Source organism: Ambystoma mexicanum, chromosome 2q, assembly GCF_040938575.1.
Source record: "Ambystoma mexicanum isolate Mex_15411 chromosome 2q, UKY_AmexF1_1, whole genome shotgun sequence".
In the NCBI taxonomy this organism is placed as follows: domain Eukaryota; kingdom Metazoa; phylum Chordata; class Amphibia; order Caudata; family Ambystomatidae; genus Ambystoma; species Ambystoma mexicanum.
The window spans coordinates 1,364,779,451-1,364,807,005 of record NC_090924.1 but is presented as its reverse complement, the minus strand read 5'-3'; positions in this window follow the sequence as shown (position 1 = coordinate 1,364,807,005).

The following is a 27,555-nucleotide window of genomic DNA, read 5'->3' as shown; positions in this document are numbered from 1 at the left end:
CTGGACGGATCGTCCCCAAACTTTGCAAAAGAATTCAGAGTGGGCCATATACTTTTATTTGCAAAGTTTGGTGAGGATTCGTCCAGAGGGGGCGAAGTTATAAGCCGCCCAAAAAGTGCTCTTCCTATGGAAACACCAACTTAACCATAACTACACTGCCACTATCGTGGCAGTGTAATATATATATATATGTACATGGTGGCGCATGCCGCAATCTATTCACTATAAAGCTAGCCTTTTAAGAATACGTCATCTGCTTGCACATCTTTGCATATTTACACATGTGTAATGGTTTGACATCTTCATTATTTCTTTAACATAAGCTTCTTCATCTTGATCCAAAGATGTCCTTTGTCTCGATACTTTCTTGATGCCTTATAGACTTGCTTTCCCTTTAGTCTCTGCATCCCTTCCTTTATAAGTCAGCTTCATATTCGTATGACATCATCATTTCATTTTGTTATTCAATTCGTCCTATTCTGTTCTGGATTATCACTCGGACAGCCATCATACTGTCTCAAATGCGGATATGGTTTCTTCAATGGGAACTTCCAGGATTCCCTTTGTCCTTTGTTGTTTCAGTTGTTCCACATATGTCACATACTCTGGTTTCCAACATATAGGCATTCTGGGCAAAGTGGTTGAGGTGGGGGTACTTAGCTCCTTCTCTACCAAGGATATGGGGGAAGGGGAGGAGGAAGGAAATCAAGAAGACAAAGAAATGGATGAGGAAGACCTTAGTAACAGTACTTCTGATAGAAAACTGATACTAATGACGATATTGTAAATGAGATCATGGGTAAAAAAGGAACTGAAATAGCAATCTAGTTGTCTAAGAAGTATTATGGAGAGACTCGATTTTATAGATCTGGGGTCAAATCTAAGAAGTATAGCTAATCAGGAGAGGGTAAGAAAAGGCACTGGGAGTGAAATTATGAAAGTAAATGTCTTGACCGAAGAAAGGCAAGGAAGTGTGGAAGATGTGGTAAAGGTGATTGTGGTGCCGGATGAAGAAGTGGGGGAAAGTAAGAAAGATAGGAAAGACCAGGAACCTCTCCACCTAGTATTATCGAAGAACTCCAAGAAGAGGAGGAAATAAATGAGAGTGTTAAAAGTGGCGGAACTAAAGAACACAAAGGCCTCTTCTCGCAAGTTTATGCGAACCACGAGAAAGGGCCTAAATGGTGAGCAGGCTATTGTGGAAGAAGAGGGAGATTCAGGAGAAAGTAATGAAGGGGGTAAGGAATGAAAATAAATGTAGTAAGAATAACAAATATAATGAATTGGAACAAAAAGAATACTCTACTGCTGCGAAGAGATTGATAGATGTATTAAAAGAAAAGAAACCCGAGATTTCCGGGGGTGAACTGCTAAAAATAGAGATAAAGGGAAACAGCTGTTTGGAATATTTAATCAGCTGGTACCTATCCAACCGAGGTTTCCAATGCCCCTCCACTCCCCACCACTAGAGTCACAATAAGGGTCATTTAAGTATTTGGGATGTGAAGAAGGGGTCGGAAGAAGAGGGACAAACAATGAGTGCAAAGCGAGCAAAAGGAGTTATATCAGTACAAATGGGGGACAGGGAAGGGAAGGGAAGTCCGATGGACAGGAGAGGGAGGTGTCCATGCGACCTTGTGAATGAGTGGGAGGATGAACTCACATCACCCACCCTGTGCTCCCAAGCACTGAGACCCTTGGAAAAGGTGCTCAATGTACTGCACTTCTTGGCCACTGGTTCATTTCAGCGGACACGTGCCATAGTGGGGGGGTGTCACAGGCCACGCAGTCACGCTGCCTACACCAGGTGTTGGCCATCATGACTGCACGCTTTTCAGTCCGCAGGCACATATACATGCCCAGAACACCTGCAGAAAGGCAGGCTGCCGTCCAGGACTTTTACGGGGTGGCACACTTCCCCAAAGTTCTAGGTGCCATTGATTGCACCCATGTGGCCCTACGTCCTACCAGGGCAACTGAGCACATCTATAGAAACCGCAAGCACTGGCATTCCATCAACGTGCAGGTAGAATCATCACCTCAGTATATGCCAACTATCCAGGGTCCACCCATGACAGTTTCATTTTCAGAATGTCACCCTTAAACCGGGACTAGAAGCTGGGCGGCATGGCGATACATGGCTGCTTGGTGAGTATAAATGCCTCTGCACATGCATGCATGTCAGATACTGAGTAATGTCACAACCCCACTAATGATACCCATCATCACCTCCCCAGGGGACAGTGTCTACCCTCTGAGCACCCACATGATGACGTCAATTCGGAACCCCACCACACCATCCGAGGTAAGATACAACACAGCCCATATTGCAACCCGGGGCATAGTGGAGCGCACATTCGGAGTGCTCAAGTCACGCTTTCGCTCCCTTGACCGCTCTGGTGGGCAGATGCTAAATGCGCCCCCAGTAGTGTGCAGGATCATAGTGGCAGCATGTGTCCTGCACAACGTTGCAACCCACCGGGACCTGTCGGTGGACATGGTAGTGCCCCCACATCCCCAACCACATGCACGGCGCTGCGCATGGGAGGGGAAAAGGCACGTGGTGAGGCAGCCCGTACGCAGCTGGTGGCTAATTACTTCACCTAAAATCACACCCCTGGGGAGTGCACACAGCCCTGGCACATACCAGCTGACAATCAATGATGATGACATAAGGGACAGTCAACTGTCACAACCATACCAGCCTGAGATTGGTCACCTGGAAGTGTTACATTGTGTGAATCCCTACCTAATGAAAGACAACCAATGCTGTGCCACAAAACTACACACATTTATTCTGCATGAATGACTACCTTCTTGCAAAATGCAACATGAAAATAATGCCATGTCACCAAACCCCTCCCCATCTCAGCTACCCAACACACCATGGCATGTCATGCAATGTGAAAGCAACCAAATGAATGCACAACACATGACACGTGCCACAAAGTGCACTGTCCCAAATGGAAACAGGCCACAGACAATATGCTCCCAGTAATCAATAACAAACAGCACACATGAACAAATACTTACCAGCAACACAATACAGCAACACAGGATGAAACAGTGGCAAAATATGACAGTACAAAATCAAAGTAGTGCAAGTCTTACAACCTGAATAAGCCAGCACATCGACCCCTTCCAACTGCAGAGTTTTGCTGTCAGGCAAATGTGTCAGTGTACTGCATACAACATGAACTGCATCTGCAAAGGAGACGGCCTTGTGAAGACATGAAGAAGGTATCTGTGAATAAGGAGGAAGAAATGGATGGACAAGCACATATCAATACACCATGCAGTGTTCAATACAACAACATTCCCCACTTCCCCACTAGGGATGTCCATACAGTTTTGACTACAGACTGCCCACACAGCTCATGAGAGCCCAATGTCACTGTGTAAGTCACTGTCACTTGGTCACACCCTTTGCAAGCCCATGGAAAGGGGAAGCAGGAGGGGTGTGTGTGTCATGAACCCAAGCATCTAACCCAAAGAGAGGACAAGCCTGCATGTGCCCAGCTGGAATGCACAGTGGATGCCCACGGGAGCCACACATGGCAACACACTGTAAAAAAAAAAAAAAAAAAAATGGCCATGTGTGGACCAGGGAAGGGGGGGGGGGCACCCAGGAGGTTCGAGGACAGGGTGCACACCAACATCCACCTGCGTGGATGTTGTGGAAAAGAAATTACCTCCATGGGCTCATGGCCTGCACGGCTACGCCAATGTGGGAGAACTGCTGTCGCTCTCTTCGCCCTCTGCTGCTACATCAGGAGGTGGTGGTGCTATGGGAGGCAGCCCACGCAAAGCCCTGGTATGGTCCTCCATGGCAGCAAGCATGCGGGTGTGGAAGGTCTCGTTCTGGAGGATGATAGTACGAGTTGCCTGCAGCTCAGCTGAGAGCGAACGTGTGAGCTGCTCCAGCTGCTGTTCTGACCTAAAATTTCGTGAAGCCTCAAGTTCACCCAGAGTCTCCCTGAGGAAATGGAGTTCTAACCTCAGGGCTTCCCTGTGGCCCTGTGACTCTACAGATATGGCTTCACGCAGAGTCTCCAGTGCCGCCCGTCGGCCCCTGTTGGACGCCAACATGTCTTCCCTGTGTGATTGGCAAATGGAGTCTGTTGCCTGCTGTTGTTGCTCCATCTGCCTTTCAGTTGGGAGAATGGAAGTGGCCACCCTGTGCGTGGAAAAATGAACCCGCACTGCGCTGTGGCACCCAGAAACACAAAAATAAGCGTACGCGTGTTACACGCAGCCTACAATGACCTCTGAAGGGGTACGCGATACACGAGGGCAACCACAGTTGGAAAATACATGCACGACTCACCGTCTGCCTTGAAAAAGAACGTGAAAAAGACACACGTGTGCGCGTTGGCAACATCCCCGCCAAAAGAAGAAAAGAACGCAGTCTGAGGAAACAGGGAGTACGAACTGGAAACATTGTGAAGTAATCGCGTGTGAACCGACAAGAAGTACAAGAAACACCCGCTAGCTCTCCACAAAAAGCACTTACAAGAAAATAGCGTGATTCTCGTACCTTTTAAGCCAGCCCACACATGCAACATCACTTACGCGCTTACGCGTTAAGGCCCTTTCCTCCAATAGCACGGTGACGTGCAGTTTTCTCACGTGCTGATTCACAATGCACCCGTGTTGTGGGGAACTCCCGTGCGCGTAACGTCACTTATGCGTTTACGCGCTATGGGCCTTTCCTCAGATTTCACGCTGACGTGCACTTTTTTCACGTGCCAAATCACTCCGTATCAAGCTGGCCACGCAAAAACACACAGAAGACCACGCTCCCGCCCAAAAGGCCATTTTCCTGCCCGCAAGAGCCCCGAACACGCTCCCACCAGCCATCTGCTGCTGCCTGCCTGCTGCCCACGTGCCCTGCTACTTGGTGCCTGCACGTCAGCCATCTGCAGGCATCCAGTTGCTGTGTCCACCCCTGCTGGAACAGAAGACTCCCGACTGGGATACCATTGTTCCACAGCCCAGCCCCAGGACCCAGTTGCCAACCCACGCCTGCCTCGGGGGTCGCCATGTCGGGGCAAACACCATCTGAGACCACTGGTGACCCCAAGCCTTAGAGGCAGAGGGCCACCAGCTTCAGTGCGAAGCAAGTTGGTGTCCTGGTGGAGCATGTCCTGGGGCATTATGATGCCCTCTTCGGAACATCACACGCCAACAAGGAAGGACGGGAGAGGATCTGGGAGGACGCAGTGGTTGCAATCAATGCGGAGGGGGTTACAACCCGTGACATCAAGCACGTCCGGAATCGCTGGGACGACTTCAGGTCCAGGAGCCTCTACAAGGAGCGGCGCCTCGCGATGGCAGCGGATGCAGAGGGGTGCCGGGTCAGCATGAGCAACATCCAGATGAGGGTCCTGGAACGCGTAGACCAAGCGCTCCACGCCCAGATCCTTCGGAGGCAGACCCGTCTGGAGTTGAGCGGTGAGTGGCCAAGCATTGCTGTGTGAGACAGGGCATGTTGCAGTGTGCTGGTAGTCTGATACTTGCCTATATGTGTGACATAGGCCATGAATGGATGTGTGTGTGCAGGGACATCATGGTCATGCATGTGAGACCAGTAATGTGTGAACCACATGAATGGTGCATGCGTTCCAATGCTGGGGAGCTGTATGCGGAATGCACACATGAATGCATGCCAGTCTCTGTTCTTGGACATGGAGGGGGGGTGAGGGATGGGTGCTGCTCTCATGTACATGTATGCTGCACATGTGTGTGTGTCTGAGAAGTGTGTGTGTGACTTTGAAACGCCATGGATGCATGACACATGTCCGTGATGATGTGTAGATTCACTCATGCAATGCGGTCACCATTGTATCCACTGTGTCTATCCACTGTGTCTGTGGTGTACAAGCCATGATGCATGACCCTCAGGTGATGTGTATGCATGGGATCAGTGTGAGCCATGATGCATGTGAGTTTGAAGGAACATTTTGGCTAAAAGAGGCCCTTGTACATGGATGCTGATGTTGATTGCAGGCGTCGTGCCTGTTTCTGCATGTGTGTTGCGTGCATTCACCCATGTATTATGGAGGGACAGGACAGAAGTGACATTTGACAGAGCCACTCATGTGTTATTGCTTCCTGTCTAGGGGAATATTATACTGTACCCTGATGCTTGTGTTCTATGTCTCCCTCTACGCAGCGTCAAGTGAAGAAGAGGGCGTAGACGGCGCTGTGGAGCCAAGCGGCGGGGATGCCTCCACCGGGCAGTGACGCAAGGCCCAGCCACCCTCCCAGGAATTGCCATAATCCGGGAGCGAGGGGTCTGGTGCCGCGTCTGCCACTACGGCTGTAGTGGAAGGGCCGGGTGAGCCCCCACAGGGGCTTGCAATGGCAGAAGACGGTGTGGAAACATTCAGGTTGGTGGTCTCCACAGAGGAGGAGGAGCCCGCTACTGAGCCGCACATGGGGCCTGGTGGGGGTAGTACCACTGGTGCAAGTGGTGCAGTCCAGGGCCAGGGTCAGGAGGCAGCACAGGTCACCGCGGAGGGGCTTGTGCATGTCGCTTTCCTTGACCCTGTGACTGCACGACCATGCACCAGCAGGGATGCCCCATCCCAGGCCCGTCCGCAGGTAGGGGGGATGCCACGTCATCTGCCTCTCCACTACCTGCGGACGAGGGGTCCCATGACTGTATGGGCTCCGTCCTGGTTGGTGTTGCGTTGCGCACGCGTGACATTCGTGATAACGTGCGTGCTTCCTGGGTGGAGCATGCACGCCATCACGAGCAGCAGCCTCGTGACGTGGCACTGTTGGGAGGAGCCCTGATCGGTGGGTTCCTAAATGTGTCACGCACTCTGGCGGACCTCTCCTCCTCTGTGGAGACTATGCGCCAGTCGTTCTCCTTGCCGTCTTCCGGGCCAGATTTCACCAGGGCCCCCTGTGGACCTGGCCTGACCAACACAGCCAGCTTGGTGGAGATCCCATCCCTGCCACAGTCGGGAGTCAGCGGTCCAGCAGGGGTGGACACCACAACAACTGGAGACCAGCTGATGGAGGATGTGCAGGCATCATCGGACAGGGCACATGGACAGCAGCAGCAGGCTCTAGGTGGGAGCAATGATGGCTCGGGGCCATCGACATCAGAGGGGCAGGCATCGGCCAGAGGGCAGGAGGACCCTGGAATGGGTGTGTCTTCCTTGTGGCTGCGGTGGGGCCGGTGTATAGATGCGGAGCGGCGGCGGGCAGAAGAGGCACGGTTTACAATGGTCAGGGCAGAGAACTCCATGCGGAGGGCACTGAGGCGGGCCGAGTGCCTCGAGGCTATTCGCAGGGAGTTGGAGTCCAACATGGCATCGTCCCTGCGAACCCTCGGGGCCATGGAAGAGGAGTGCCTTCAGGATATTGAGCAGGAGTTCAATGATGCCCTGGCCCGGGAAATCGGAAGTGATCCGTCGGACTAGCATGCCGCCATTGTATATAGTTTTTAATTTTAGGTTTCATTTTCGTTTTCCTTTATTTTGGGATGTTTGGACTTTGCCCAACACATTTGTATATAGTTTTTTTATTAGGTAGTTTTTTCCATAGGTTTTTGTTCTTTTGTTGGGCTCATGGACCCTTGACAATTGATTGTACATAGTTGGACAATGGATTTATTTGAACTTTTTCTTTGGATTTCAACATGGATTAATGGATTTTATTTTTTACATTTCCTTTGGATTTGCTTTGGTGGAGGGAGAGTTTGGACTATTTTTCTTTTGGATTTCTTTGGATTGGTTATACTTTTCATGTACTCATCTTTTGGACATGCTTTTCATTTCATGTTTGCAATTTTTTTATGCTTTCATTTCATTGCTTTATTTTTGTCCATAACACATTATGATATTTTACTTCCATGTGTGTAATTTGCTCTTTGAGTTCATGCATGTGAAAATGTGGGTTTACACAATCAATGCCAACCAGTATGTGTGTGTGACGGACATGTGTTGATGTACATAGTTGACTTTTGGTTTGTGTCTTAAGATAGGCATGTCAGTGTGGGGTGGATTGGGAAATCATTGCGTCTCAAGACTGGGGTGGCGTGCTGTGGTATTTTGTTGGAGATGTGGGCCATGATTGTGCATCTTTATGTCATGTAGGGGGGGGACATGAGTCAGGGCCTGAGGCTCACTGCTGGGTGGGTGGGGCTGCTGGGGGACAAGAGTCGGGGCCTGCTGGCAGGTGCCTGTCAATGGTGGGTAGGTGGGGGTGCTGGGGGACATGAGTCGAGGCCTGCTAGCAGGTACCAGTCAATGCTGGGTGGGAGGGGGTGCTGGGGGACATGAGTCGGGGCCTGCTGGCAGCTGCCCCTCACTGCTGGGGGCTGGGGGTGCTGGGTGACATGAGTCGGGGCCTGCCGGCAGGTGCCCATCTATGCTGGGTGGGGGTGCTGGGGGTCATGGGTCAGGGCCTGAGGCTCACTGCTGGGTGGGTGGGGGTGCTGGGGGACATGAGTCGGGCCTGCTGCCAGGTACCTGTCAATGCTGGGTGGTGGGGGTGCTGGGGGACATGAGCCGGGACCTGCTGGCAGCTGGCCCTCACTGCTGGAGGGTGGGGGTGCTGGGGGACATGAGTCGGGGCCTGCTGGCAGCTGCCCCTCACTGCTGGGGGGTGGGGGTGCTGGGGGACATGAGTCGGGGCCTGCTGGCAGGTGCCCGTCAATGCTGGGTGGGTGGGGGTGCTGGGGGACATGAGTCAGGATCTGAGGCTCACTGCTGGGTGGGTGGGGGTGCTGGGGAAATGAGTCGGGGCCTGCTGGCAGGTTCCCGTCAATGCTGGATGGGTGAGGGTGCTTGGGGACATGAGTCGGGGCCTGCTGGCAGCTGCCCCTCACTGCTGGGGGGTGGGGGTACTGGGGGTCATGAGTCGGGGCCTGCTGGCAGCTGCCCCTCACTGCTGGAGGGTGGGAGTGCTGGGGGACATGAGTCGTGGCCTGCTGGCAGGTGCCCGTCAATGCTGGGTGGGTTGGGGTGCTGGGGGACATGAGTCGGGGCCTTCTGGCATTTGCCCGTCAATGCTGGGTGGGTGAGGGTGCTGGGGGACATGAGTCGGGGCCTGCTGGCAGGTGCCCGTCAATGCTGGGTGGTGGGGGTGCTGGGGGACATGAGTCAGGGCCTGCTGGCAGGTGCCCGTCAATGCTGGGTGAGTGGGGGTGCTGGGGGACATGAGTTGGTGATCACTAGTGCCAGGTGACATGCGGGCTGGCTGGGGGGCATGCCCATGGTGGATGGGCTGCGTGCGGGACATGACCAGGGGTGCTGGGTAGTCCCCTGTGGTGTGGGCCGTGGAGGGGGTAGAGGGCACACCTGGGAGGACCCACACTGGCAATTCACGTGTGGGACTCCCCGCGCACCCCACTGGATACACATACCCCGCTCTGACAGCGAAATTGCGTGTGAAACTCCCCGCGAACCCCAGTAATACACGTACCCTGCTCGCACAGGGCCAATCGCGTGTGAAACTTCCTGCGAACCCCCAAAATACACGTAGCCCGCTCGCACAGGGCCAATCGCGTGTGAAACTTCCCGCAAACCCCAGTAATACACATACCCCGCTCGCACAGGGCCAATTGCGTGTGAAACTCCCCGCAAACCCCAGTAATACATGTACCCCACTTGCACACGGCCAATCGCGTGTGAAACTTCCCGCGGACCCCAGTAATACACGTACCCCGCTCGCACAGGGCCAATCGCGTGTGAAACTTCCCGCAAACCCCAGTAATACACGTACCCCGCTCGCACAGGGCCAATCGCGTGTGAAACTCCCCGCAAACCCCAGTAATACATGTACCCCACTCGCACAGGGCCAATCGCGTGTGAAACTTCCCGCGAACCCCAGTAATACACGTACCCCGCTCGCACACGGCCAATCGCGTGTGAAACTCCCTGTGAACCCCAGTAATACACGTACCCCACTCGCACAGGGCCAATCGCGTGTGAAACTTCCCACGAACACCAGTAATACACGTACCCCGCTCGCACAGGGCCAATCGCGTGTGAAACTCCCTTCAAACCCCAGTAATACACGTACCCCACTCGCACAGGGCCATTCGCGTGTGAAACTTCCTGCGAACCCCAGTAATACACGTACCCTGCTCGCACAGAGCCAATCGCGTGTGAAACTCCCCGCGAACCCCAGTAATACACGTACCCCACTCGCACAGGGCCAATCGCGACTGAAACTTCCCGCGAACCCCCGAACTACATGTACCCCGCTTGCACAGGGCCAATCGCGTGTGAAACTCCCCGCGAACCCCAGTAATACACGTACCCCACTCGCACAGGGCCAATCGCGTGTGAAACTTCCGGCGAACCCCCAAAATACACGTACCCCGCTCACACAGGGCCAATCGCGTGTGTAACTTCCTGTGAACCCCAGTAATACATGTACCCTGCTCGCACAGGGCCAATCGCGTGTGAAACTTCCCGCGAACCCCCGAAATACATGTACCCCGCTTGCACAGGGCCAATCGCATGTGAAACTTCCCGCAAACCCCCAAAATACATGTACCCCGCTCACACAGGGCCAATCGCGTGTGATTCTCCCCGCGCGGGGTATGTGTATTCGGAAGGGTGCACGGGGAGTTTTACAGGCGTTTTCGTGGTTGGGGGCCTGTATGCTGGTCCACTGGCCTGTGCGCCATGTACGGGCTTTGTGCACTGTACATGGCGCATGGGGAGGTTTTGGGGGCGTAACTGGCGCTGCTGCAGGGTCGCTGCGCCACTCTGCGCCACGTCTGGTAATGGATGTTAAAATCCATGAATAAGCTATGCCCGCAAATGGATTTTGGCGCACGCGGCTGGCGCAGGCTGTCGCACGCGCACACTGTGAGTCAGCCGCGTGCGCCACTTGTGCGCTGAATTCTATGAATTACCCGGTCAATCTCCCCTGGTAAGGAATATAATACTGAAAGATGCAATCAGCCTACAAAAATATGGATATGACATTGCGGTGTATAACAGCGAGAAATACAACCAAGAGCAAAGCAGGGATAGGGAGGAGTTGGAATACGATGATAGGGGTACGGGGAAAGAAGACGCGTGGAAACTAAAACCGCAAGGTGTAGAAGCCCCTGATTGGCGATGGTTTACGCTAACACTAAAATAATCTAGTGCACAATTTAAATCTTTGAGTCAGCCGCTTTATAAATAAGAGGACTTTGAAGCTCCTAATTTGGAATACCAGGGGACATAGGCATCTCCTTTCAAACACTAAAGTTTGTAAAGAAATTAGGGAAAATTAGGTTTTATTTCTGCAAGAAACCTGGGTAACAAAGAAATGTATCTGGGATGGATTTGATATGACAAGTATATGTGCACTGCAACGGGTTAAGGGAAGGCCAAAGGGGGGGGGTGTCATAGCTCTAAAAAGAACTATGGAAAGGAGAATAATGGATAACATTGTATGTATAGGGGTGGAAATTAATGATGAGAATGGAATAGTTGACATCTTATTAATTAACGTCTATAGGACTTCGGGTACCAATTTGGAAACAGTGATTGGGAAACTAAATTTTAAAATGGAAGAATGGTACAATATGCAGAGGGAGGTGAGGTTATTCTTGCAGGTGACTTGAACACTAATTGTAATATCAAAAATATAGACAAAATGAATGTCCTTATGACCGATTATATACAGGTGACGAGAGAAAAGAAAGAAACAGTGGAAGGGGCTATTTGGCTCAACTTTGCAGAAACATGGGGGTTGACTCTCTTGCAAAATGACGCACCCACATGGGAGGCCAGGGGCCTCTCTTCTGAAATAGATTATATATCCGTGTCAAGTCACCTCTTTTCGAGGGTATCAAAGTATGAAAGAAAGCAAACCGAATGGAGTGATCATGCACAATTACGAGTCGAGTTGAACTGGGCCTCCAATTTAGTAATTTCTGAGTGCAACCTGAGGAATTTGATGGTTAACCACAAAGGAAATCGATTAAGATGGTCCATGACGAAAGTTAGTCAATTGAATTTAACTAGGATGAGGGAATTTGACATAAGTCCATTGGAGGACAAATTGAAAAGATACTCAGTTCAAGGGCTGCCTGAATATTTACAACCTCTCTTTGGGGTTGTGAATCCAGAAAGATGCCAACTGAGTAAAATCCACAAAAAAGGAAGGCATGTGTTTAACCTGAATGAAAAAGCTAGGAAAAATGTCCTGCAAAGGGATATTAGAAGGGTACTAAAGACAGAGGGGAGTGAGGTGAATAAAAATAAAGTAGAAACAATCTGGGTACTAAAACAGAGGTACAAAAATTGGCTGAAGTTTGAAAGAGCAAACTAATGTCAGCTAGATGGTGAAAGAATGTTGGAAAGTATTAAAGGTAAAACCTCAAGAGTTTTTGGGGAGTTAATAAACAATACAGAGGAAAATCATCGGTCTTTAGTAACTAATCCTATTCCTGAGGAGATTTGGGTTACATATTCGAGGACATGCCTAAATCCAATCCCTTGTAATGTAATGTCAATGCATAAAGGAGCTAGAGCGGCAGGACCAAATAAATTAACCAGCGCGATTTAAAAACAAAATTCGCCATTACGGGCCAAGATTTTGCAGATTGAGTTTAAAAATATATGGACACTCATACTATTCCCGTTTCATGGAAAGTGTCATACATAGTTCCTATATTTAAGAAGGGCTTGAGAGTGTCTCCAGAGAATTATATAACTATATCTATCATGGATGTGGACTCTAAAATGTTCGCTTCTTTAGTGTTGGACCATATAGAGGAATGGAGTAGGAGTAATAATATTCTAGATCACAGACAGATAGGTTTCCGAAAAAAGATGGGCACTGATTGCGAGGGCCTGGGGGTGAGTTGTCTCCAAAGGTTTGCCTGGTCATCAATAAACTGTCCAATATTCATGGCATCTATGGATTTGAATAAAGCCTACGATATGGTGAACAGGAATTTATTGTGGCACAAATTAGATACATTCGGAATGCCTAAAGGATTACTTAGCATGGTGATTCATCTACATGAAGAGTCAAAAATAAAGATCAGACTAAACCCGGAGGGGTTACTGTCAAGGGAATGTGAAACTAGGAGAGGAATACATCAGGGGTGCATACTGGGACCTACGGTATATCATTTGTATGTTTCGAATGTAGGAGGGGCGTTGGATAACAAAACGCTAGCCTCGCCCAAATGTGGGGCATTAAAATTCAATTGGGCAGCATATGCAGACGATTTTGTGTTGATAGACTCCACGCCAGAAGGACTGCAAAGACTAATAGCTGCATTTGGCGAATATATGTTATCTCTGAATTGAAAGATTAATTCTGCAAAAACAGTAATTATGAGATTGTCTAAAGGGAAAGAAAAGAAGGTTTGAAGAATGAGGGGGACTTGGGAAAACAGGGTTCTGCCTTTAAAGGACAATTTGATATTTCTGTTTATCCAATAGTGGCAAGCTTCAAAAAAATGTTTTAGAAAAACTATTTAAAATCAAAAGTAAGAGGTATGGTAAACCAAATGAGACAATTGGACTGTAAATTTGGAAAATTCTCTTTAACACCATGCAGGGAATTTTATAGAAGTAAAGCGTTAGCAAGTATTTTCTATGGTTTAGAATTTTGGCCCAGGGAACTGGAACCAAAGTTTAGAGCTAAAGAAAGTGCAATTTGGAGTGTTATCCTGTATTTCCTACCTACATGTGTTCTGATGCAGTTAATACGCTATGAGATTGGTCTACAATATATTGGAAGTATAATAGCATGGAGAAAATTATGTCTGCTAAGAAAATGCAAAACTGCATAGGGGGGGGTCCCTATATGCATTGTTGGGTACGAATGATACCGTAGGTTTCATGAAGGAGCTGTCACAACCTCAAACCCAGACTATGGGTCTTGGGCACCATGGCCGACGCCTCAGTACTGTTCCAAGGCCAGAAAGACCCACACTAGCCCGTTGTGGGTGCCTTGGACGCAATCCTGGCGCCGTTGGCACCTGGTTCACTTGGCAAGTATGGTTTCCAATGGACAATGGGTGAACATGGCTGCCCCACAAGGATTATCGGGGAACTGCAACAAGCAGGCTAGCTTCAGGACGGGGTCCGCCCCAAAGGCACCTGGGATACCTGCCGGGTATTTAAACCACGCCCGACCCGAGGCATGCGTTTCGCGTTATTCTGCTTTAGCAGCGTGACTTTCACCGGGTCCTGCTCTGTATCCTGGCCAGCTAGGGCGAACAACTTGGAAGAACATCGCCATCCTTACCTGCTCAGCTCCAGCTCTTCCATCCGGTAGGAGCCTTGAGGACTTTTCCACCAGTCCCCAGCTACATCTTCAAGACAATAGAGGCAAGAATTATAAGCTACTTACCATCTCACCTGGAAGGCCTCCGCCATTCCGAACATCACCTTTGGCGTTCTGTCCCAAGACATCGTCGCTTCCAGGGATTCTCCGCGCCATGTGAAGAAACAAAGCACAGGTCAGTCAACTTGCAAGGACGCTTTCAGCGCCGCATCTAGCGCATCCTTACCTTCTTGAACTCAGTTGTCAGCCTCTGCAATCTCCATCAGCCTCTGCAAGACAAGAGAAGAAGGTTACTTGGACATTCATCAATACAGAATTTATTTTAAAAATAAACCACTAAAAAGACTTACCTGAAAGATGGAGTCGCAGCCGGTCTGGACTCCAGGCAAACGCCAGTGAAGTAACTTGGCGAATCAAGCCAACAACAACGCGCCCCTGCCTAGTGTGGCAGGACAGAGAGTGCGGCATTACAAAAATCAAGGTGAGCGAAGTCCCAAGGGGAAACCGCAAGGTAAAACTGGGAAGTGGGCCGCGGGAGAGAAGGAGAAGTCGCTAAACCCCCCTCCTATCTTCTAGAACTGAATCCTGGCAGAACGAAGTCCTGGAAAGGTGCAGAGAGGCCAGAGGTGTCCCAGACCAGTCCAGAGGGTCCCTGTGGATACAAGGTGAGCGTTACAGGGTCTTACGGATGAGTGTGGCATCATTCTTCAAAATGTGGGGCTTTCATTACACCTTCTAAGATCCAACCCCATAAAGGTAAAAAACATCAATAAGAGCCTGGATTGAGAAAGGGATAAGGAAGAAATACTTAACTCACAGATCTATGCACAAGTAGTATCTGCTCAAAGAATTCCTGGCACGATGGAATCTTATCTGGTTAAATTCCCCAGTAGAAAGGTGAAAATGGGGATTATGTGATTTACATTTAATGTTTTGTCTACGAATTATATAAACTTTATACGTAATCCAAATGAGTGACAAGGGGAATGTGTACACACTGTAAAAATTCTCTGGCAATTGAGTCATTGTTTCATTTATTATTGTTGTGTCCTGAATTGTTGGCAAATAGGATAAAGTATTTGAGCTGTTTTGAGAATACCGAATGGATTCAGCGATATCAGTTTTGGTTAACTTTGTTACACAGTAATTCAATATCGCTAAAGTTAAGAATTTTTTCATATGTAAAGATTGTTTGTAAAAAAGATTAAATATCATATGATAAACAATGGTTAATGTGCAAAGTGGGAAACATGCAATATGTGGATAAAAGTGAATATTTGTTAGGCAGTAATTTGTTAGGATAAGTGGGAAACAAGTATTGTATTACGCTATCTTCATTTTTGTCTTTGATGAAATTGCACTAACTTTTTTATTCTGTAGTGTTAAAATGTTTTATATCATGTAGTTATATAAACAAATAAAATAATAAAAGAATCAGGCAATAGACAGATCAGTGAGTGCATGGGAGCGGGGCAAGAGCAAAAAAAGAAGTAGTTCAAGTAAATATGAGCAACGCAATAAGCATGGCAAGCATATAAGTAAGAAAAAGGTGGGCATAGGTCAAGTGCAGCACATCAAAGAGGCGAGAATTGTGAATGGAGCGGGGGAGGGGATAGGAGCGTGCTAGAGTGATGGCCTGTGGTGCAGGGAGGGAGGAGCAGGAAGTGGGAAGAACAGAAGAGTAGCTGAGCAGAGGATGTTCTGTGCATGGGGCAGGACAAGCAAGAGTGAAACGGGCAACAGTGGGACAGCTTCAGATTAAGGCCCTCATTAGGACCCAGGCGTTAAGGGGTTTACGGCGCCGTAAACGGCGCCGACCCTTAACGCCTGATTCCAAGGTCCCTTTGCGGGATGGTGATTTTAACGCCTGCTTTGTGCAGGCGTTAAAACCCATGCCGCAAAGGGACCTTGGTGCTAATTACGCCACCGTAATTTACGGTGGCGTAATTAGCGCCTTTCCCCATTCCCATTATGCCCTATGGGGCAAAAATGGGAGTGGGGAAGGGTAAAATGGGAAATGGGGATTTACCGCCCCACTCACCTTGGAATGGGGCGGTAAATCCGCCAACCACCATGGCGTAAACGTAGTTTACGCCATGGTGGTAAGGGCACGACCCAGGCGGTAACTTACCGCCTGGGTCGTAATGAGGGCCTAAGACATCAGACTTTTTGGAGTAAAGTAAGTAAGTGAAGTGGTCTTGAATAGAGCCCATCTGCCATTGTGTTATTGGCTTTATTACACATGGTTCTGTAAAGAAAAAGGCTGTTAGTAGGATAGCAGGAGATGTAGATGTGAAACCTGGTCTGTTGAAGGGTAGCCACTAATACCACATACCATGCATGCTTAGCCTGAACATGGATGACCATTATGATTTATCGCACAAACTGACTGGGCTCCAGCACCCCCCAAACCCCTGAAATTTTGGGCTTTGTTGACTCGACCTGGCTGACCTACAGAGCAGTTTACGGACAGAACAGGACACAGATGTTAAACAGCACCTGGGTTTCGCTGTTAACAAAGAACCAGTAATTCCTAGCGTAAAACATTTCACTGTTAGCACCTGCATTCAAATGGCACATTTTTTAGGCAATTAAAATCGTGATGTGGGTTTAGTTCTTGCATGCCAGGGGATTGATTGGAAGGGTAGAGAGGGAACAGGAGGCCACTCATTCTCACAGCAGTCCATAAGTGGTGCTTTCAGACTTAAAGGAGAGAGTTAACTGCCTGTAACAGTGAAGCTGCAATAGAGCACCTCATTAAAATGCATAAAGAAGTTAGATCCACACAAATACATTTGCCCCTCCCCCACCACCCGTGAAGGTAGTGCCTCTACCAACATTTGAAGGGTTAGCCTCCCAAAATGTAGTTTTTTTTGCACCCCTGAACACAAGCACACACACCATTCACCATATACACACAAACACACCCTACCATCCATTCATTTAAGTGTACGCTCTTTCACTTTACAGGCACCAGTCAGTCACCCATACATTTAAGTGTGCACCCTTTCACCACACAGGCACACCCAGGTAGCCACCCGTACATTTAAGTGTGCACCCTTTCACCATACACTCACACAGGCAGCCACCTGTACATTTAAGTGTGCACCCTTTCACCATACACTCACACAGGCAGCCACCTGTACATTTAAGTGTGCACCCTTTCACTGTACATGCACATACGCACACCCAGCCACCCATACATGTGTACATATCATTTCACCATACACTCCCACAGGCAGCCACCTATACATTTAAGTGTGCACCCTTTCACCATACACTCACACAGGCAGCCACCTGTACATTTAAGTGTGCACCCTTTCACCATACAGGCACTCGCAGGCAGCCACCCATACATTTAAGTGTGCACCCTTTCACCATACACTCGCACACGTCATGGGGTTGCGGGAAGCCCTATTACTTCAAAAAGAAATGGTTTCTTTTTGAAGTCACTCTGACTTCATAAATAAATTATTTCCGTTAAGGACCGAACCATAATGGAAATAATTCCTTTATAAAGGCAGAGTGACTTCAAAAAGAAACAACTTCTTTTTGAATGCATAGGGCTCCCCCCACCACATGACATGGAGGCCTCCAACCTAGGGTCTTCCATGTCATGGGGTGGGGAGAGTCCTCGGATTTCAATAATAATGTTCTTTCCCTCCATTTGGCAGCAGCCGACGTATGCCTGCGTGTACAGAGCGCATTTCTCCATCGCACTCCATCAGTGACTCGTGGATTTTCCAGCCACTACGGAGGCCGTTCACCATTGTGCGAATAAACTCTCAGGGTCAAGACCTGAGCCAGTGATTTCAAACTTGCCTATTAGAGGCAAAACTCTTAGATGCCTTTCTGGAATAGTTGAGCAAATGAGGTTAGTTTAAAGTCTCAAAAAGGGACTTTAATATGGGTTTGTTAATGAGGTCACTCACACACATACCCCAATGGCAGGAAAAAAGAACACAAATGCCCAGTTCAAGTATACATCATAACTCAGTAACAACACACCAAGCCCCTGAAAACAATTGAACACAACGCAAATCAAACACAAACCCCCGTAATTATTTTAGATAGGGGCCATGCAATGCGTACGTTTCACCGACCTCACACTCACTATTACCAACGGGCTTATGAGGGGCGAGGTGCGAATAGGGTCTAACAATATCTCACCAGTTGACAGACAGTACTGCCTGAGCTGAGTCTTAAGATTACCGCCTTCATTCCTCTGCCTCTAGAAACTGCCAACCAAATGCCTACTATCCAAATCAAGCAGTTTAGCAGCTCAACCCCAACCTCCACCCTCCCAGCCTAACAGCACAACAGTACTTTCGGAGTACTCCCAGGGTACGTGCCCGGGTGCGCACGCACCAAGTGCTAAGTAGGCTGGGAGGAGGGCGGGCGGGATAGCAGGGGCAGACACACAAATTAATCTAGAAAAGAAAGAACCGCAATTGTCATGGGTATCAGCCAGGTAGTTGGTGCAAGCTGGATGGAGGCTTGGCAGGCCTGGCATAGGCACACAATGAACCCATTACAAATCCATCTTTTCATTCCTTCCTAGTGTTTGTAGTAACTTCCTGGTTACCACTTCCTGTTGCCAAACAGGAAGTGCATAATAACTCATGAGCTCTCTAGTGTTTGGGTGTGGCTGGCTATATAAGCCACACCCAAGATTCTTCCAGTGCTTCGTGTTGCTTACTGTGAGCTGTATCAGCAACACACTTGCCGTACTCTGGATCAGGTAGCATCTGCTTACCTGCTCCGGATCATTCTGTTTCTGCTTACCTGCTCCGGATCATCCTGCTTCTGCTCACCTGCTCCGGATCATCCTACTTCTGCTTACCCTCTCCGGATCTTTCAGCTTTAGCTTACCTGGTTCTTACTCCACGCCGCAGCTATCTCCAATCAAGAGGGGACTTCTACAACGGCACTTGTAAGAACAAAGAAGAACAGCGCTTGCACGCGCTCATCAGTAAAGCTGCGCATACTCACTGAATCTTCCTGCGATGCTGGAATCCAGGTTAGTTGCATGAGCGCACAAACCCCTGTAAGTAAGAAGAGACATTATTCACTCCAATAACGTGGACACTTATTTCACTGCGCTCTCTCACTCTACGCAGTACAAAACCACCAAGTCTCCAGTAGCGATGAACCCGGACTCGAGGCGCTAATACCACATAATTTCTCCTGGAAGGGAAAGGGAGAGACATTACCAGGCACGCTCGAATTGAAGGCGCTGCGCAAACCTACCAGCAGCTATCTTCTACACGCAGCGCTACTCACCCACAAAAATACCGGCAAACAAAGACAATACGGACAATTTTGGACACTCAACATTCTCTGCGCAACGTTCACTTGTAGGATGCACTTTCTAGCCAGTGAAGAAACTGGCACCTTGAACTCTCGGCCTCGCTGTGAAGGCATAAAACAGCGTTTGGCATCCGAACAAAGCCTACAGACATTGGCACCAATCACATGAGTGAATCGCGCCCCTGCAAATGCAGGATGGAGTGCACACCCTACTAAAGATCAAGGTAAGCCCATAGGGGGAACATCACAGCACACAGTAAAGAGAAGGGAAGGGCCCAGGGGAATCGGGTAAATTCAGGTCTGAGTGGACACCTTGTATTTGTTTGTTTGTTTGTTTTGTTTGTTTATTATTTATAGCGCGCACCAAACCCGAGGGTAACCGGGCGCGTTGTTCAAGGATACTTTAAACTTTACAGGTTACGCATGCTTACAAGTGGTACATCGTAGAAATTACATAATGCAGGACAGTGGGGAGAATATACATTGAGTATAGTATAAGCATATAACATAATATATACAGGAAATATGCAGTAGGAGATGGAGAGTATATAATTATGTGCATAGTACGTCGGTAGAACAGTAGTTGTGTTGGTGTAGGGCAGGACTATTGGTCATTTTCTTTGATCCAGTTAATACAGTTAGATCTGAAGAGAGCGTAGGATTGGGTAGATCTCAGGCCGGGCGGGAGGGAGTTCCAAAGCTGGGCAGCTTTGACCGGGAAGCTGTTTCCTCCGGCCGTACTTAGTTTAAATGGGGGTATCACTAGCTGGTTGGAATATGCTTCTCTGGTGGGTCTAGTGGAGATTTTTCTGTTGAATATAGCAGCTAGGTATTTGGGTGCTAGATGGTTGATACTTTTGAAGGTAAGAGAAGCTGTCTTGAGTTTGATTTTGTCCGCTGTGGAGAGCCAATTGGATTGTCTTCTAGCCTCTGAAATATGCTCCCTTCTTGGAATTCCTAAGGCAGCTCTAAGAGCATTGTTCTGTAGTGTTTGAATCTTTTGCAACGTATGTTTATTGGCCCCTAAGTATAGTGCGTTGCAGTAGTCCAATTTCGACAGCACTAATGCTCGAGCAAGGGTTAGGCAGTTGGCAGTGGATAGGTATGGTTTTGCGGCTCTAATCAGCTTGCAGGTATATGCGGTGCTGGATGCCATTGCGCTCACCTGTTTGGTTAGGGAGAGGTGGGAATCAAGGTAAAACCCTAAAGTTTTTACCTCTTTTGCCACCTTGATAGTGTTGCCGTCTATGACGAAGGAGGAGTATTCTTCTTTTAATCTATTGATGTTTTCTGTGTGCCCCAGTATGATAAGTTCCGTTTTGTCATCATTCAGGCATAGCCCGTGGGTGGCCATCCATGCCTGAATGATGAGATAAATCTTGTTCACCAAGGCCAAATCTTGTTCATAATCCCCTGAAAGTGGTATGAGAATCTGAGTGTCATCCGCATAGTTTTAATTTTAGTTTATTTAACAGGTATTCCTCTGGGTGAAACAGGGGAAGTGAAGACTCGGGGTCAAGGGAGGCTCGTCCATCGCTCCTGCAGAGGCACAGGTGAGTGTGACAACAATAATACGTAAATGTTTGCGTCAGCGTAGTAATAGCCCCCTCCCTCCCCTCCCTCCAAAGCCCAATCCAAAGGCCAAAGTACCAATTCAAAGGTCCCAGTTCACAAGAAGCAAGCCTTCTAAAAAACCAAATGAAAACCAATTTGGTATTTCGTCAGTCTCTTATATTTACTCTGGGCTTAGAAGTCCGGTGTTTCGCGGCAAGTAACCTTCCTCTTGCGCATGGGGCAGAAACACACTGGCAAACAGCGGCAGTCCTCAATACTGGATGCAGCGGCAAAATCCTCTAACGAGCATAGCCCACAGCACAACAGTACTTTCGGAGTACTTCCCGAGTGTGCCCGGTAGAGAGCGTATGAATGGGGTAACCCAAGGTTGAGGATGCTGAGACTTGAGGGTGAAAGTAAGCAGTGTGTAGTGAGAGGACAATGAGGCATATAGTAGGGATTGAAAGCTGGAGAAGACAGTGTTGGTGGAAGAGGCATCTGGTGTCAAGGAGGAGAGACTGGACCGTAGGTCAGAGATAAATGGGGGAATGGCAGAGGTTTACATTTCCTTTTAGTAATAGGTGAAGCAAGTCGAGAGGAAAGGTCGGAGGGTGGAAAGGTGATGGTGGTGGAAACAATTGAGATATCCGATATGGATGCTGTGACAGTAGTATTAGCAGCAGAGAGAGTGGTGGAGATGACTACAAGATCCAAAGAGTTACCCCTGTGTGGGTAGGGAGGTTATGGATAGAGTGCAGAGTGTGGTCACTAATAAAGACTGAAGTTCAGATTTCTGAGAAGTGGTTGATGAGGGAAGGTTAAAGTCACCTAAGAGAATGACATGAAGTTTAGTGGAAAGAGAATCAAGGAGTTGCCCAAGATCAACAAAGAATGGTACAGAGGGGACAGGAGGGCAATAGATGGAGATGATGTAAACCGAGTGAGGCAGAGAAATAGAGCAATATTCGAGATGGTGAATGCAAAAGGGGTAGTAGATGACGTGGCATTGGAGATTTGTGAGGCAATGAGGCGGGAAGAGATTATGTTTCCGATGCCTCCACCTCTGTCAGTCCGTCGAGGAGAGTGAATTAAGGATAGTTTGGAGTCATGTAGGGCCACCTGACTGGTAGTGGCAGATGGAGAAATCCAGGTTTCAGTGATAGCAAGGTCTATGGAGTGGAGCTGGAGTCTAAGAAGTCAGTGAATAAGGATGTTTTGTTGCATACAGACTGAGCATTCCAGAGTGCAATGTTCAGTTGATGAGGTAATGAAGAGTAGGGAAGTCGAGTCTCAGAGAAAGAGAAGCGAGGTGGATAGGTGTTAGAAGAGGTATGGTTAGCTCATTGTCTTTGTTTGTTGGAAGGAGGTGGAAGAGATATGGAGAAGTGGGAGTTTCGAGTTGTGAGTTTTACAATAGGGATAGGAAAAGAGGGGGTTGTAGCGTGATTAGAGGAAGCGTAGGGAGTGGTGAGTAGGATGGGCAGCAGGAGGAGCATGAGCGAATGTATTATAAGCAAGTAGTACAGTGTGTAGAGACAGTACAGGAATTAGGAAGCTTGGGGTATTCACAGGATCAACAGGAGGAATGGCAAAATCAAAGGCTCATAGGCAGAGAGGCTGGTCAATGGCTGGTCTTCACCCTTCACTGTTCCATTCTAAAATTGGGATGTCCCTGGCTGGACACCCCTAGGACGTGATGTCATCAATCCAAGATTGCAGCTGGCAGTGAAGTTCCAAATAGAAAGTGAAGCTTAAAACCAGACGGGATGACGCACGCTCTTGTCACTTGATCGCCCAGTCTATCCGTGGTTGGTCTCTCTGATACTGTCCCTGCTGATGCTGGGTTGAGGCAATTTCTTCTTGATTGGTGTTCCCAGAGGAACCTCTTGTGGCCTTCGGCTGGAGATGGGGATGATCCAAGATGGCTGCAGGAAGTGATGTCACTGATTCAAGATGGCCACAGGAAGTGGTGTCACCAATCCAAAATGGCCACTGGAAGTGATGCCACCAATCCAAGATGGCTGCTGGCTGTGAAGTTTCAGACAGATAGTGAAGCCATAAACCAGAAGGGATGAAACACACTCTTGTCACCTGATTGCCTAGTCTATCAGTGGCTGGTGTTTCTGATATTGTGCCTGCTGTTACTGGGAATTTCTTCATGATTGGCATTCCCAGAGGAGCCTCTTGGCCTTTGGCTGCAGATGGGGTTTATCAAAGCAGCCCTGAGTTTAGGGCTGAACTCAGAGCGCTGAACTCCGCCAATTTGTGGGTTGCTGTAAAGGAGTGCAGTCTGTATTTGGACAGTTTTGGCGAAAGGAACAGAATCAAGCAGAGTGTGGTGGAGAACTGGTAAAATCTTAGAGGGGAGAAGGAGGTGGAGAGAGAGCTGGTTTGTAGTAGAAAGGAGATTGAGTAGAGTATAGGCGAGGTAAATAATAACATCAAGACTGCTGGAGGAAGTTTAAGATAGAAAAGGGGAGGAAAGCTTAACAGCGAACGAGTTGTTGAAGGTGGGAGGAAGAGAAGGATTGGGGGATGGAGAAAATTGGCAGAGGGAATTGGGAGATTTAAGGAGGAGGTCAGAAAGTTATCAGAAGAGATTGTGGAATTCAAGGAGGAGGTGGAACAATTCCCAGAGGGGGTTGGCATGGTCAAGGAGAAGGTTAGGGGATTGTTGTAGGAGGTTGGCGATTGAAGGAGCAGGTTAGAGAATTAAAAAAAGTATATGAGGAGATTGAAAGATGAAGTGGGAGAACAGTAGAAAGAAGAGTGGGTGATATCTGTTAGATGAAGGGGAGGTTTCACGAAAAAACATAGTCGCAGGTAAAGTACTCTTGGGGGAGGCAAAAAACATCAGTGGGTGCAAACTCAGATGGAGAGGGACTTGGTTAGGAGTGAGCCCCCGATCTATGATATGATAGGTTATTTATAACGCATTTAAAACCCAGAGGTTTCTAAGCGCGGACCAGGGATCGAACCTGTGGTGCTTCGTGTCGTCTTGCTACCAAAGTACTCTTGGGGGAGGCAAAAAACATCAGTGGGTGCAAACTCAGATGGAGAGGGACTAGGTTAGGAGTGAGCCCCCGATCTATGATATGATAGGTTATTTATAACGCATTTAAAACCCAGAGGTTTCTAAGCGTGGACCAGGGATCGAACCTGCGGTGCTTCGTGTCGTCTTGCTTTCAAGGCGAGCATGTTGCCCCTGAGCTATCCTCCCGAGAGTCTGAAGGGGAGGAGTCCACAATGGGCAGAGCCATGAGTTTGTGGTGTGTGAATGAGGAAGGCAGGGGCAGCTGTGGCTCTAAGGCACACGTTAAACAGAGGGGTCCTTAGGGTTGGGCATGTCAGAAAAGTGGACCAAGCTCCCTCCAGATCGACACATTCAGAAAGAAAACTAACCTTAACCAATGCCACTGCCAGTGGATATCCAATCCCCAGGGACTACTCTGGAGCCCAAAGGAATCCCCACCACTTGAAGACATCATAGGGAAGGACTGTATACGGGATTTAGGGCCGCCCCAAGAACACTTAATTTACCTTTCATCCACCCATTTGCCATTTTTCCCCAACCTGCACACAATCCCAAACAAACCATTGTACACCTTATATTTGAGTCAGTCCTATCTGTTGATCCCAGTGACATCCTGGCCCCCACCCCAAAGTTGTGCAAGTAGTAATAATTAGTAGTAAAAGCAGTTATTAAGTGCAATAAACTAATGGTAAAAAAACAGTTTTTATGGTCCACGCATATACATAGAGACAAAACTAAAAATACACAAACAACATAACACATAAAAAAACAAAAACACATGTAGACATTGAGGGTCAAAAACACCTACTAAAACAGATACTTACAAAAGAGGAAACACAGTAACATTCAAGGTAATAGAAAAGATGTTGCTTTAAATATTGCTTAAAGATTTTCAGAGAACACCCTTTTCCTTCATATGGGTAGAGAATTCCACACTAGATACGCTCAAACTCTCCAAGACTTGCCAGCTAAACGTCATCTCTGAAATGTACCAACAGAGAGAAGGTTCAGAGAGGTGGCCCCAAGCGTACGTTTAGGAACATGGAGTCCTGTAAGAGTTGGCAGATAGTCTCGGGCCATGCTATTAAGGATTTCCAGATCTAAAGCACAGCCCGAGCATGAATTTGGTCCTCAGTCGGGATCCAACCCAGCATGCGGCGAGACTGAGAAACATTCTGGGCTATTATGCAAGTCTATGCAGATAGGACAAGCATACTAATCCTCAGCACTGGAGGGGTTAAATCCGTGATCAGCCTTATTGCTCTTTTTTGCACTGCTTGAAGTTTGTTGAAGTACCTTTTGGACAATTCCTAAACAGAACACCAGGCAATATTCCACGTTGGAGAGAACTACTGCCTGCACAGGAATGTTATGGCGATTCTCAATCAGTAGAGACCTACATCTACTTAGATTGTATAGATGGAAATATGCAGCCTTCACATCTGCCTCTGCTGGTGAGAGAAAAACAAATGACCGTCACAAAGGACACCTAGGTCCCTGGCAGCTTTCATGCCTGTAGGCAAAGGGCCAATAATGGAAGGGTACAGACATGCCAAGAGGACAACTATCGGGCATAACACGTAGACTACCTTTGGTTTGATCACCATTAATGTATAAACCAGGGATCTGCAACGTTTGGCTCTCCAGACGTTTTGCACTACAACCCCCATCAGCTGTGGCCAGCAACGTCAGTCGTGAGTAATCATGGGGATTGTAGTCCAAAGCATCTTTAGAGCTTTAGGTTGCAGATCCCTTGAATATGATCGTCAGTTCGTTTATTCGAAAGAAGAAGATGCTTTAAGCCCTTGGACTTTTTTAAAAGTACCCTGTTCTGATAAAAATTCAAAGGGGTAAAGCCAGCAGTGACCTGGCTGGAGCTAGGGCGGGTGAGTCACATGACTTCAATTCTGCTGCAAGTGAGTCACTGATCTTGCTTAGAAGGGGGGTGATTGAGAGGGTAATGCCTTCAGTGCCACCCCCAGGTCCACCAGCCCCTGCGCATGGTTTATGGGCACCCCCAACAAACCCCCCTAGACTACAAACAAATACCAGAATGCAAAGGCGCAGCGTGATTCTTGAATAGGCGCTGCACCTCTGTCACTCACTGTCATGTAACGCGTCAGTCAATGACTTTCTATTATGAGTGACTCACTAGCAGAAAGTCATTGATGGACACTTTACATCGGGCGCTGCAGATAAAGGGCGCCACCATGCTCACGCAAGGTAAAGTGTTATGTAATTTGCATGACACTTTAGCGCGTGGCGGCTGGCGGCGCCCTTTTATCTGCAGCGCCCTTGTGCCACTGCGCCACTTGAGCCGGCTCTGAATGCCTTTTCCTCATCTTCTTGAGGGGCTGCAAGTTCTCGATACATTGTTAAAAGTTCAGCAAAATTTGAATGAGCAGATGAAATTCTATTTCAAACATAGGACATATGTGCCTGCAAAAATGCTTTTTTATAGGTTGGAAGTGCGTTGGCAGCATTTTACTTTATCGGACAACAAGTAAGATGCCCTCATGTAGCCCTAAGAGGCGCCCTTCTCTTGAGAGCGTCTTCCTCTAGTACCGCACTCCTCCTTCATTGGAGACAGCCGCAGCCCAATCCTCATCCCACACCGTCATGATCTCACAATTCATTCCATGTTCCCTTTAGAGCCATCATCCAGCACCACCTTCCATACACCAGACAGCCTCACGTCTCACATCCTTGCATACATGCTGGCCCCTTGAGTCTCGCTGAGTTACCTGGCTTGACTTTCAGACAGGAAAGACACCTTTTTTCCCCATTAACATTGTTTTGACTTCTCCTGACACTTCTACAGCTTTCAATAATTCCATCCAATCCAGATTATCCATGGCAGAAACCTACATCTATTCTGGAACTAATTTACTGGGTGGAATTCGCCCTTTAGCTCAGCAAATGGCAACAGTCCAGTAGCAGAAGCGAGCATCACAGCGTATGCCCATTGCCCACGCTGTTTCCCTCCAAAAAAAGTGGCTGCCACGGATGCTATTTGGGTTCTCCTGCCTTACCAGCTGGTGCCCCAAGTGTCACCTTTCATAACCGAGCACTGCCCTTGCAACTTCTGGGTCAGGGGCACTGCCAGAAATAGAAACCAAACAGGGCTTCTTTCATCGCTGAAAAAATGCTTCCGTTTACTACTTGTTGTGGCCCGCTCCCGGTTTACCGGAGCGGGCCTCATCTTATGTCGGGTTCACCCGACAGGCAACAAGGAACTGCGTCCATGCAGTTCGTACACCGCGGGGAGCACCCTGCATGCTCCAGATCATCGGAGTAGGGACATCTGGGCTGGGGGCAGCCAGCTCACCGCAGCCCCGGCTCTGGGGGCACCCAGGCCGGGGTTGCACCAATAGCCATGGTCACAC